General features: G+C 40.7%; 1 protein-coding gene across 2 annotated transcripts in view; it reads right to left on the reverse strand.

The window, feature by feature from the left end:
* The window catches only part of setd4 (SET domain containing 4), a 148522-nt gene that overhangs the window by 118549 nt on the left and 17747 nt on the right, over nucleotides 1-12226 (reverse strand). The window lies entirely within an intron of this gene.

Here is a 12226-nt window from a genome sequence, read left to right on the forward strand (position 1 = left end):
TGCCATGAATTTGCCCACTCACCTAACCTATCCAAGTCACCCTGCATCCTCTTAGCATCCTTCTCACAGCTAACACTGCCGCCCAGCTTCGATTATCTTTTGAGGAAGATTGTTTAAGAGACCGGCAGAACAAGACCTGAGAGCTTGAGCAGAGTTATAAAATGAAAGTGATTCTGTGATGTACTCCAGTCCCAGACCTTTGAAAGCTTTAAAAACAAGTAAGAGAGCTTTATGTTGTTTTGCTAACACAATTTTATGTGCTGTATGTGATATATGTACTATGTTTTGCCCTTTGTTTCATTTAGCATGTCTGTGGTTAAATGAATATAACTTGAATGGGAAAACCATTAAAACATTTGTTTTTCTTTGCATTGAAAGCTGTTACAAACTCACATCCTCCAAGCATAAAAAAAAATTAATTCCCTCTAATCATTCCAGGACTCTGCAGAAATGATGACTTTTCAGAACTTGACATCTGTTCAGCTGGCTTAGGCATTTGATATTCATCTATTCAACTATGCTTCACATTTGAACGGTGGCACAGCATATTTATTAGACATTCCTGATCTGCACAATACAGTGGCTTGCAAAACTTTGGCACCCCGGTCAAAATTTCTGTTACTGTGAATAGCTAAGCGAGTGAAAGATGACCTGATTTCCAAAAGGCATAAAGTTAAAGATGACACATTTTTTAATATCTTAAGCAAGATTACTTTTTTATTTCCATCTTTTACAGTTTCAAAATAACAAAAAAGAAAAAGGGCCTGAAGCAAAAGTTTGGGCACCCTGCATGGTCAGTACTTAGTAACACCCCTTTGGCAAGTATCACCGCTTGTAAACGCTTTTTGTAGCCAGCTAAGTCTTTCAATTATTGCTTGGGGGATTTTTGCCATTCTTCTTTGCAAAAGGCTTCTGTTTCTGTGAAATTCGTGGGCCGTCTTGCATGCACTGCTCTTTTGAGGTCTATCCACAGATTCTCGATGGTTAGGTCAGGGGACTGTGAGGGCTATGGCAAAACCTTCAGCTTGCGCCTCTTGAGGTAGTCCATTGTGGATTTTGAGGTGTGTTTAGGTTCATTATCCTGTTGTAGAAGCCATCCTCTTTTCATCTTCAGCTTTTTTACAGACGGTGTGATGTTTGCTTCCAGAATTTGCTGGTATTTAATTGAATTCATTCTTCCCTCTACCAGTGAAATGTTCCCTGTGCCACTGACTGCAACACAAGCCCAAAGCATGATCAATCCAGCAGTTGGAGAGGTGCTCTTTTCATCAAATTCTGCACCCTTTTTTCTCCAAACATACCTTTGATCATTGTGACCAAAAAGTTCTATTTTAACTTCATCATTCCACAGGACTGGTTTTCAAAATGCATCAGGCTTGTTTAGATGTTCCTTTGCAAACTTCTGATGCTGAATTTTGTGGTGAGGATGCAGGAAAGATTTTCTTCTGATGACTCTTCCGTGAAAGTCATATTTGTGCAGGTGTCACTGTACAGTAGAACAGTGCACCACCACTCCAGAGTCTGCTAAATCTTCCTGAAGGTCTTTTGCAGTCAAACAGAGGTTTTGATTTGCCTTTCTGGCAATCTTATGAGCAGTTCTCTTGGAAAGTTTTCTTGGTCTTCTAAACCTCAACTTGACCTCCACCGATCCTATTAACTGCCAGTTCTTAATTACATTACGAACTAAGGAAACGGCAACCTGAAAACACTTTATTATCTTCTTATAGCCTTCTCCTGCTTTGTGGGCATCATTTATTTTAATTTTCAGACTGCTAGGCAGCTGCTTAGAGGAGCACATGGCTGCCGATTGTTGGGACAAGGTTTGAGGAGTCAGGGTATTTATAAAGCTTTGAAATTTGCATCACCTGGCCTTTCCTAATGATGACTGTGAACAAGCCATAGCCATAACAAACTAATTAAGGTCTGAGACCTGGTAAAAGTTATCTGAAAGCTCAAATCTCTCGGGGTGCCCAAACTTTTGCTGTAAGTTGTCATTGCAATTGGAAACACAAAACCAAAATGGATAGAATAGAACAGCTAATATTTTGCAGAACATAAGAACACCTAGTGTGAAATTCCAGGTTCAAGCATGGACTTCCAATTGGTTCATTCAGCTGGAGATCTTGCAGCATTTTGTGTATATTTTGGATGCCTGTAATTTGGACTCAGAACTGGCACTAGTAGTGAATTTTCAAACAGGTTCTACTAGTTCTGAAGTACTCCCCTTCCAAATATGTAATTCTGTAAAATTTACATGACTATAGTCAAAATGATAAAGTTAATTCGGTGATTATAGCAATTGAAGCTACAGCTAACCATTTATCGGTATCTTTGTGTTGAAGAACATTCTGTCAGCAGAGTGAGTTTCTCTTGGATTTCCCTGGACTCTCTCTGTCTTTCTCCTGGAGGTTTGTGAATAAAGAATTATTTTATATTTCCCAGTTATAGCTTTGGTGTGGCTTAGTTTTAGTCAGTTGCAACATTAGGGTGTTTGTCTGGGATATATTCATGACTCACCACATGGCCAGTGACCTCAGCAGGCTAAGGGATGAATATTTCTAAGCGTTGCACCTTAGGAGGCAGAACGGAGTGATGATGGCACTAAATGGCAACTCCTTTGTTTGCATCTTTGGAACCAGCTTTATTTCCATCGTTAATATCTTTATTTTTCCCTTTCAGGGTTCTTTTGAAGACCCTGACCTGGAGTTACATGCTGACAACGGTTCTTTGTGGGAATGGGACCTGCTCTCAGGGTTTCATAACCAGCCATTGTTGTTCAGCACGCCAAGGTCTCAGCCTAAGTATTCGGCTTGGCTTTGGAATCCTAGGATCTCAGGGCTCTGGAGATGGGTGGATCGAGGGTCAGTGTCATGAAAGGAGACCCGTGTGTCGTCGGGAGTGTCAGAATATCTGCGGCTGTGTGCCCAAAGACTCGTGATCCTTATCTTTGGGCACAGAGCTCAAAAAAAAGCGACGTGGCAGACTTTTAACATCATAAACCAGCAAGTTGTTTGTTATGTCTCTCCGCTCGCTGTGAAAACGAAGACATCTCTTTCTCCCTTATTAGGGAGAGAGAGAAGACCTGTGTTATGTTGAATGCCGGGTGAACAATATAGTCTTTGGGGTAACTGCAAGTCTGTGCCTTTACTGTTGCTTTGCTCACGCTTGAGCGCTCGGTTGCGGGTGCCGATGCTTTTTTTTGCTGGTGGGGAGATTGTTACTTGCTGCCGCTTATACGCGGGAGGAGGGAGCTGGGGTGGGTGGAGACTTTGGGGTTCTAACATTTGACTGTCATTCTTTCTTTGGGGTACTCCTTCGTTTTCATGGATGGTTGCAAAGAAAAAGCATTTCAGGATGTATATTGTATACATTTCTCTGACATTAAATTGTACCTTTGAACCTTTGGACATTTAGATCTGTTTGGGTCAACGACCATGATGTATCAAAGAATATGGTGGTGCGTTGAACTGGTAGATAAAGTCTGGTGCGTGTGTTTGTGTAAGGGATCAGCTATCAAATAGAATTGGGTAGTTTGGTGAGACAGGGCCACCAGCTGAGAAAGTGGTTACTGACTGTTCAGGATGCCAGACGGGTCTGTATATCGTCGTTCAGGAAATTCTGTGGATTCTGGTTAATTAGGCCATTGGTAATCAGAGTATCTGCTTATTTGGGACAACTCTTAAAGAACGATCTTGACACATCGGCAAGATTAGCAGAAGAATGATTATTACGCAAGGGACAACAGGGAACATCCCAAAAATGAAAGCATGAAGATAAGGATCCAGATGTTGAAGAGGCCCTCAATCAATAGTTTTACATTATAACTGGAAGAGGGGTGTGTGTGTGTGTGTCAGTGGACCAGTGTTAAAAAACAAGTCAGAGGAGCTGGCTAAGAAGCTGGGTCACGAAGATTTTAGAAAAATTTATTGCTGGATTATGACAGTACTTCATGCAGGAAGGCAATAAAAGTTCATTATGTTTACTAGATACCTGCACTGATTTTGTTTATTTACAGTCAATCAGAAGAACATGGCAGTGTACACTGGATGAATTCTTCTGTCTATGACTATTAGGAACTAATACAAAGTTTTGTAGAACTGTGGTACTATTGATAGTGTTCTAATTTATTCTGTATTTCTTTTAAATACATAATTTGTTACTAGATAGACAGTAGTTATTTTCTTTTTTATACTTCTTTTATCTATTTCCATGAGACTTTGGATAATTGGGGCAGTCTCTTAACTGGGCTGAGATGTACTGGTCCCAATTAACAGTAGTGCAGTAGTTAGCACAGTACTTTACAGTACAGGTGAAAAATGTTCAATTCTTGGCAGCCGGCTGTAGGCAGTTTGTACATTTTTCCCGTGACTACATGGATTTCCTCCGGGTGCTCTTTTATCATCCCACAGTACTGGTAGGGAGGTTTATTGGCCATTGTAAGTTGTCCCATGATTAGGCTGGGGTTAAGTCTGAGGATTGCTGGGCTGCGTGGCTCGGAGGACTGGAAGGGCCTATTCTGTGCTGTACCTCAACAAACAAATAGTGAACATGTGAGTGTGTTTGTGTGCATTAAAAGTAAGTTTGAAATTTGGGGGTAAAAGCAGTTTAAATGAAAGGGAATGACTTTGAACAAAAAATCCCATAAAAGGTAGTGAATTCACCCCAGTACACCATGGGAAAAGCTTCCCAACTATTGAGTACATCTTAATGAAACGCTGTCACAGGAAAGCAGCATCTTTCATCAGGGATCCTCACCACCCAGGCCACGGTCTTTTGTCACTGTTGCCATCAGGTAGAAGGTACAAGAGCCTCTGGACTCGCACCACCAGGTTCAAGAACAGGTACTACCCCTCTGCCATCAGGCTCCTGAACAAAAGAGGATAACTACACTCACTTGTCCATCTATTGAAGTGTTCCTACAACCAATGATCTCATGTTAAGGACTCGTTATCTCATCTCATGTTATCATTATTTATTGCTTTTTTTATATTTGCATTTGCACAGTTTGTTGTCTTCTGCACTCTACCTAATCTTTCATTGATCCTGTTATAGATACTATTCTATAGATTTACTGAGTACATCCACAGGGAAATGAATCTCAGGGTTGTTTGTGGCAACATATATGTATTCTGATAATAAAATTCACTTTGAACTTTCAAAAGCCATCATGAGTTCTCTGGCAAAGAAGTAGGAGACCGCAGATTACATACTCTTGGGTTTTGAGTACTTATTGTTTTATTTTTATTCCTTCCCTGTCCCTTTGCTTAATGTGGGAATTAGTGTGGAAATATTTGAGGGAGAGGTTATACTGAGCCTTGTGCTATGGGATGGCACCTATTGAGATAAGACAACAGCAAGTTGGGAACCCTGACACAACCACAGCCTGCCTTTGCCTATGCTTATCTTCACTCCTCCTGCACAGAAAGCATCATTTCCTGTCGGCCAGCCATTTAGATTCTGATTCCCATTCCGGCAAGTCAGTCCATGGCGTCCTCTACTGCCATGGCGAGGCCACTCTCAGACTGGAGGGGCAAAACCTCAAGTTCTGTCTGTGTAGCTTCCAACCTAATGGCATGAACATTGATTTCTGTAACTTGTGGTAATTTCTCCACCTTCCCCCTTTTCTCTTTTGCTATTTCCCATTCTAGTTCCCCTCTTACTCCTTCTCCTCACCGGCTCATCATCTCCTTCTGAGGCCCTCCTCCTTTCCTTTCTCCCACAGTCCACCTGCCTTCCATTAGATTCCTTCTTCTTCAGCACTTTGCCTCTTCCACTTACCACCTCCCAGCTTCTCACTTCATTCTCCCTCCCTCAGCCCCATACCTTCCTCCTGCCGGTTTGTACGCCTTCTCCTCCTCCACCTTATTATTCTGGCTTCTTCCCTCTTCCTTTTCAGTCCTGATGGAAGGTCTTGGCCCCTAAATATCGACTGTTTATTCCCCTGCATGGATGCTTCCCACCTTGCTTAATTCCTTGGGCATTTTATATGTATTGCTCCTGTACAGTACTGTGCTGCTGCTGAAAAAAACAGGAATTATATCCTTGCCATGTACACCTACGACAATGAACTTAAACTTTATTTCCTTCTTGCGAAATGGGCCCAGCAGAGATTGCACTTTCTGAGGAAGCTTAAACAAGCATCACTCCCCACTAACATCTTAACTACATTCTACAGAGGCGTGGCTGAGAGTGTGCTGATCTTTTGCATCACAACCTGGTACTCCAGCTGCAGTGCTGTCGACAAAGAAGCCTTGCAGAGGGTGGTTAGGGGAGCAGAGAAGGTTATTGGGGTCTCCCTAACTTCTGTCCAAGACCTCTTTCAGAGTCGATGCCTCCAGAAGACACGGTACATCATTAAAGACCCCTCACACCCTCTCCATGAACTGTTTGTTCTTCTGCCATCAGGCAAACATTACAGGAGCATCAAAACTAAAACCACAAGGCTACTAAACAGCTTCCTCCCACAGGCAGTCAGACTGCTAAATAGCTGCTCTACCTGACTCTGCTTTGGACACTTTTAACTTGCACTGGACAGTCATAACTGATTTTAACTGACATGTGGCTGTTGTGTTTTACTATTTATTGTTATGTTTATTATTTAGTGTTGCGTTTGTTATGTTATGATTGCACTGCTCCTGAGAAACGCTGTCTCATTCTGCCCTGCAGAGCTGATGTACGGTTAGAATGACAAGAAAGTTTTTTGAATCTTGAATCTTGAAACCTTTGTATGGTTGTTGCTAAGTACAGTGGCATGCAAACGTTTGGGCACCCTGGTCAAAATTTCTGTTACTGTGAATAGCTAAGCGAGTAAAAGATGACCTGATTTCCAAAAGGCATAAAGTTAAAGATGACACATTTCTTTAATATTTATTTCCATCTTTGACAGTTTCTTTCCAATATTTTTATTAGTTTCTACATAGAAGAATACAGAGTACAAGAAAGTATATATAAGGTCAAAAAAGATTTTTAAAACCTACCAATTACATTATATCTATTCATCTCATTACCCTGTATTCATGTAAGTTAATCAATAGTTATATTGAAATATACTAGTTTATTACAAAAAAAGTCTAACCCCTACCAAGACTAAAGCTGTTTATTAGGGAGAAAAAAGGTAAAATACCGTCTCATATAATAAAAATTAATAATAGCCAACATCTGAATTTAAGCAACGAATTGAAGGTTTTTAAAGTTTTGAAAATAATTCAGAAAAGGTCCCCACAATGTTTGAAAGTCTTGATGAGTTTCAGAAATTGAACAACGAATCTTCTCTAAATCTAAGCATGACATAATGTCGCATAACCATTGAGCATGAGTAGGAGGAAAAACATCTTTCCATTTAAACAAAAGCACCCTCCTAGCTATAAGAGAGCTAAAGGCCAAAATATGTAAATCAGATGTCTTCAGCTTGATATCTTGTCATTTGAGCAATTGTTATTGGAAAATGTAAATGCATACATTGTATTTTCTATGTATTACAGTATTTACAATATTTACTCAACAGTATTTCAGTATTCACTCAAATGCACACATTATATTTTCTATATTTACTATGTAACCACTGCTAGCTGAATAGAGGGTATTCACTATGTAGCCATGACTTTTGACCTAATCACTATTAATTCATGAAGAGAACTAGAATGAAACCAAGTAGGAAGATAACGGTGGCGAGTAAGGTAATGAAATATGTGGCAGTATGTCAAAACAAGACCAATTGAGAAATAACTGTGGTTAGGGATGAGGGGACACCTGGTCTAAAAAGTAAACTAGGACATAATTAAATTGGGGAGTAAAACAATAGTGGAAGGTCGAGAGCGGATGTATTGATGATATGTGATCACAGGCTGTCTGGATATGATCATGTAGCTAAGATAGGAGATTGCTATAAAAAATGCTGTGTACAAGCCTTGATGGGCAGTCAGCTACTAGCTTTCTGATTGTCTCAGCTTTGATTTGCAAATTAAAGTTTAAAACGTCTTGAAGGATTTTCTGCGTCTCCTTGTTGTTTGTAAGAAACGAGAAACCACGGCATTGTCAGCCAAATATAGCTTACCCAAAACTTTTTTTTTAATATATCTTCAAATCAGAGACTTTCTAAGATCTCAATTATGCACATTTCCTATAAGCTCGGATAAGAACTTACTGACGTAATTTTGAATTTGACACATTTTCATAATGGTCCAATATCTAATATTTATGGTATGTTACTGGAGACGAGGAATGTTCCTTTAGACAAAATTAAGAATCTCTGGGAACAAGATCTACAGACATCAATATCTGAGGAAACCTGGAATGAAATTTTTAAACTGGTTAATACCTCATCGCTATGTGCTCGCCATTCCCTCATACAATTTAAGGTGGTACATAGAGTCCATATGACTGAAGATAAGCTTTCTCATTTTTATTCGGATATATTTCTCTACTGTGACAGATGTAATAATGGAGAAGCTTCATTAATTCATATGTTTTGGACTTGTCCAAGTCTTGAAAAATATTGGAAGGAAGTTTTTCAAACTTTTTCTTTACTTTTCAAAGTCAACTTTAAGCCTAATCCTCTGATGGCCCTATTTGGTATTGTTGCAGGACAAGATATCAAGCTGAAGACATCAGATTTACATATTTTGGCCATCTTTTACAGTTTCAAAATTACAAAAAAGGAAAAGGGCCCGAAACAAAAGTTTGGGCACCTTGCATGGTCAGTACCAAGTAACACCCCCTTTGGCAAGTATCACAGCTTGTAAATGCTTTCTGTAACCAGCTAAGAGTCTCTCAATTCTTGTTTGGGGGATTTTCCCCCATTCTTTCTTGCAAAAGGCTTCTATCACACAAACCAATCTTCCGTTCTTGGACTCACTTTACACCGCATGCTGTCAAAGCAGTGCTGCCAGGATAATCAAGGACATGACCCACCCAGCCAACACACTTTTCGTCCCTCTTCCCTCTAGGAGAAGGCTCAGGAGCTTGAAGACTCGTACGGCCAGATTTGGGAACAGCTTCTTTCCAACTGTGATAAGACTGCTGAACAGGTCCTGACCCGGATCTGGGCCGTACCCTCCAAATATCTGGACCTGCCTCTTGGTTTTTTTTGTCATAGTCATACTTTATTGATCCTGGGGGAAATTGGTTTTCATTACAGTTGCACCATAAATAATAAATAGTAATAGAACCATAAATAGTTAAATAGTAATATGTAAATTATGCCAGTAAATTATGAAATAAGTCCAGGACCTGCCTATTGGCTCAGGGTGTCTGACCCTCCAAGGGAGGAGTTGTAAAGTTTGATGGCCACAGGCAGGAATGACTTCCTATGACGCTCTGTGTTGCATCTCGGTGGAGTAAGTCTCTGGCTGAATGTACTCCTGTGCCCACCCAGTATATTATGTAGTAGATGGGAGACATTGTCCAAGATGGCATGCAACTTAGACAGCATGCAACTTAGACAGCATCTTCTTTTCAGACACCACCGTGAGAGAGTCCAGTTCCATCCCCACAACATCACTGGCCTTACGAATGAGTTTGTTGATTCTGTTGGTGTCTGCTACCCTCAGCCTGCTGCCCCAGCACACAACAGCAAACATGATAGCATTGGCCACCACAGACTCGTAGAACATCCTCAGCATCGTCCGGCAGATGTTAAAGGACCTCAGTCTCCTCGGGAAATAGAGACGGCTCTGACCCTTCTTGTAGACAGCCTCAGTGTTCTTTGACCAGTCCAGTTTATTGTCAATTCATATCCCCAGGTATTTGTAATCCTCCACCATGTCCACGCTGATCCCCTGGATGGAAACAGGGGTCACCGGTACCTTAGCTCTCCTCAGGTCTACCACCAGCTCCTTAGTCTTTTTCACATTAAGCTGCAGATAATTCTGCTCACACCATGTGACAAAGTTTCCTACCGTAGCCCTGTACTCAGCCTCATCTCCCTTGCTGATGCATCCAACTATGGCAAAGTCATCCGAAAACTACCTTATCTTCCATTTTCTATTTTCTATTTATGATTTATAATTTAAATTTTTAATATTTACTATCAATTTGTACTCCAGGGAGCGGGAAGCGCAGAATCAAATATCGCTGTGATGATTGTACATTCTAGTATCAATTGTTTGGCGACAATAAAGTAAAGTAGTTCTGTGAGATTCTTGGGCCGTCTTGCATGCACTGCTCTTTTGAGGCCCATCCACAGATTTTCGATGATGTTTAGGTCGGGGGATTGTGAGGGCCATGGCAAAACCTTCAGCTTGCGCCTCTTGAGGTAGTCCATTGTGGATTTTGAGGTGTGTTTAGGTTCATTATCCTGTTGTAGAAGCCATCCTCTTTTCATCTTCAGCTTTTTTACAGATGATGTGATGTTTGCTTCCAGAATTTGCTGGTATGTAATTGAATTCATTCTTCCCTCTACCAGTGAAATGTTCCCTGTGCCACTGACTGCAACACAAGCCCAAAGCATGGTCGACCCAGCAGTTGGAGAGGTGCTCTTTTCATCAAATTCTGCACCCTTTTTTCTCCAAACATACTTTTGCTCATTGCAACCAAAAAGTTCTATTTTAACTTCATCAGTCCACAGGACTGGTTTCCAAAATGCATCAGGCTTGTTCAGATGTTCCTTTGCAAACTTCTGATGCCGAATTTTGTGGTGAGGATGCAGGAAAGGTTTTCTTCTTATGACTCTTCCATGAAGGTCATATTTGTGCCATTGTCGTTGCACAGTAGAACAGTGCACCACCACTCCAGAGTCTGCTAAATCTTCCTGAAGGGCTTTTGCAGTCAAACAGGGGTTTTGATTTGCCTTTCTGGCAATCCTATGAGCAGTTCTCTTGGAAAGTTTTCTTGGTCTTCTAAACCTCAACTTGACTGCCACCATTCCTGTTAACTGCCAATTCTTAATTACATTACAAACTGAGGAAATGGCAACCTGAAAACACTTTGTCATCTTCTTATAGCCTTCTCCTGCTTTGTGGGCATCATTTATTTTAATTTTCAGAGTGCTAGGCAGCGGCTTAGAGCAGCCTGATGGTTGTTGAGACAAGGTTTGAGGAGTCAGGGTATTTATAAAGCTTTGAAATTTGCATCACCTGGCCTTTCCTGATGATGATTGTGAACAAGTCATAGCTCTAACAAGCTAATTAAGGTCTGAGACCTTGGTAAAAGTTATCTGAGAGCTCAAAGCTCTTGGGGTGCCCAAACTTTTGCATGGTGTTCCTTTCCTCTTTTTCACTCTAAAATTGTACAAAACAAAAAAAGACACTAATCTTGCTTAAAATGTTGAAAAGAATGTTCCATCTTTAACTTTATGACTTTTGGAGATCAGTTCATCTTCTACTCATTTAATTATTCATAGTAACAGAAATTTTGACCAGGTGTGCCCAAACTTTTGCATATCACTGTATACTATAAATTACTGAAATGGAGAAAAGAGATAACAGATACAACTTTACAGCTCCCTTTAAAATGGAATGTTAATATAAAAGGCACTGCAATATGGAGTCATAATAAAAATATTTGGTAGCTTTACTTTTGCAGTTGGTAGTATTAAGATTAACATTCGTTCGAAAAATTACCAAGTTAGCAATCTGGTCTGCTGGCTGTGTTAGCGTGCAGCACAGATTTATCTACATTTGACTTCCTGGTGTTTGCCCTTTCTTTCCTTACCTCCTGCCCAACCCAATCACAATAGCTGCTTCAGCCTACATGGTTACAGGATTTACTCGATAACACTGAAATGTTTCTAAATGTTATTTCGCTCTGATAAGCCCAACGTTGAGGCAGAGGCAGAGGCAGGGGCGGGGGCGGAGGCAGGGGCGGGGGCGGGGGCAGGAACGCGGGGGACATGCTCCGAACACCAAACCGCGCCTTCGGTTAATATTGTGCTGATATTATTCTACAGTAGGTGCTGTACGTGATATATGCTCTGTATTTTGCACTCCGGTCACTGAGGAACGCTGTTTTATGTAGCTGTAGACACATGTACGGTTGAACGACATTAAACTTGAACTTGAAAAACATTAAAAGAAATGATTCAGCTTGCGTTGGAAACTCTCCAAGTTGGTATTAATCCCTTCTAGTCATTCCATCTCATGACTCGGCAGAAATTGTAACCTTTCAGAACTTAACCTCTATTCAGTTGGTTTTGGAATTTGATGTTCAGCTATTTAATCATTCTTTCGATCTGGGTGGTACAGGCAGCGGAGCGCTGTTTGGACATTCGCAATTAATCCGATATTTGAGA

Source organism: Mobula birostris, chromosome 6 (assembly GCF_030028105.1).
Source record: "Mobula birostris isolate sMobBir1 chromosome 6, sMobBir1.hap1, whole genome shotgun sequence".
NCBI lineage: Eukaryota > Metazoa > Chordata > Chondrichthyes > Myliobatiformes > Myliobatidae > Mobula > Mobula birostris.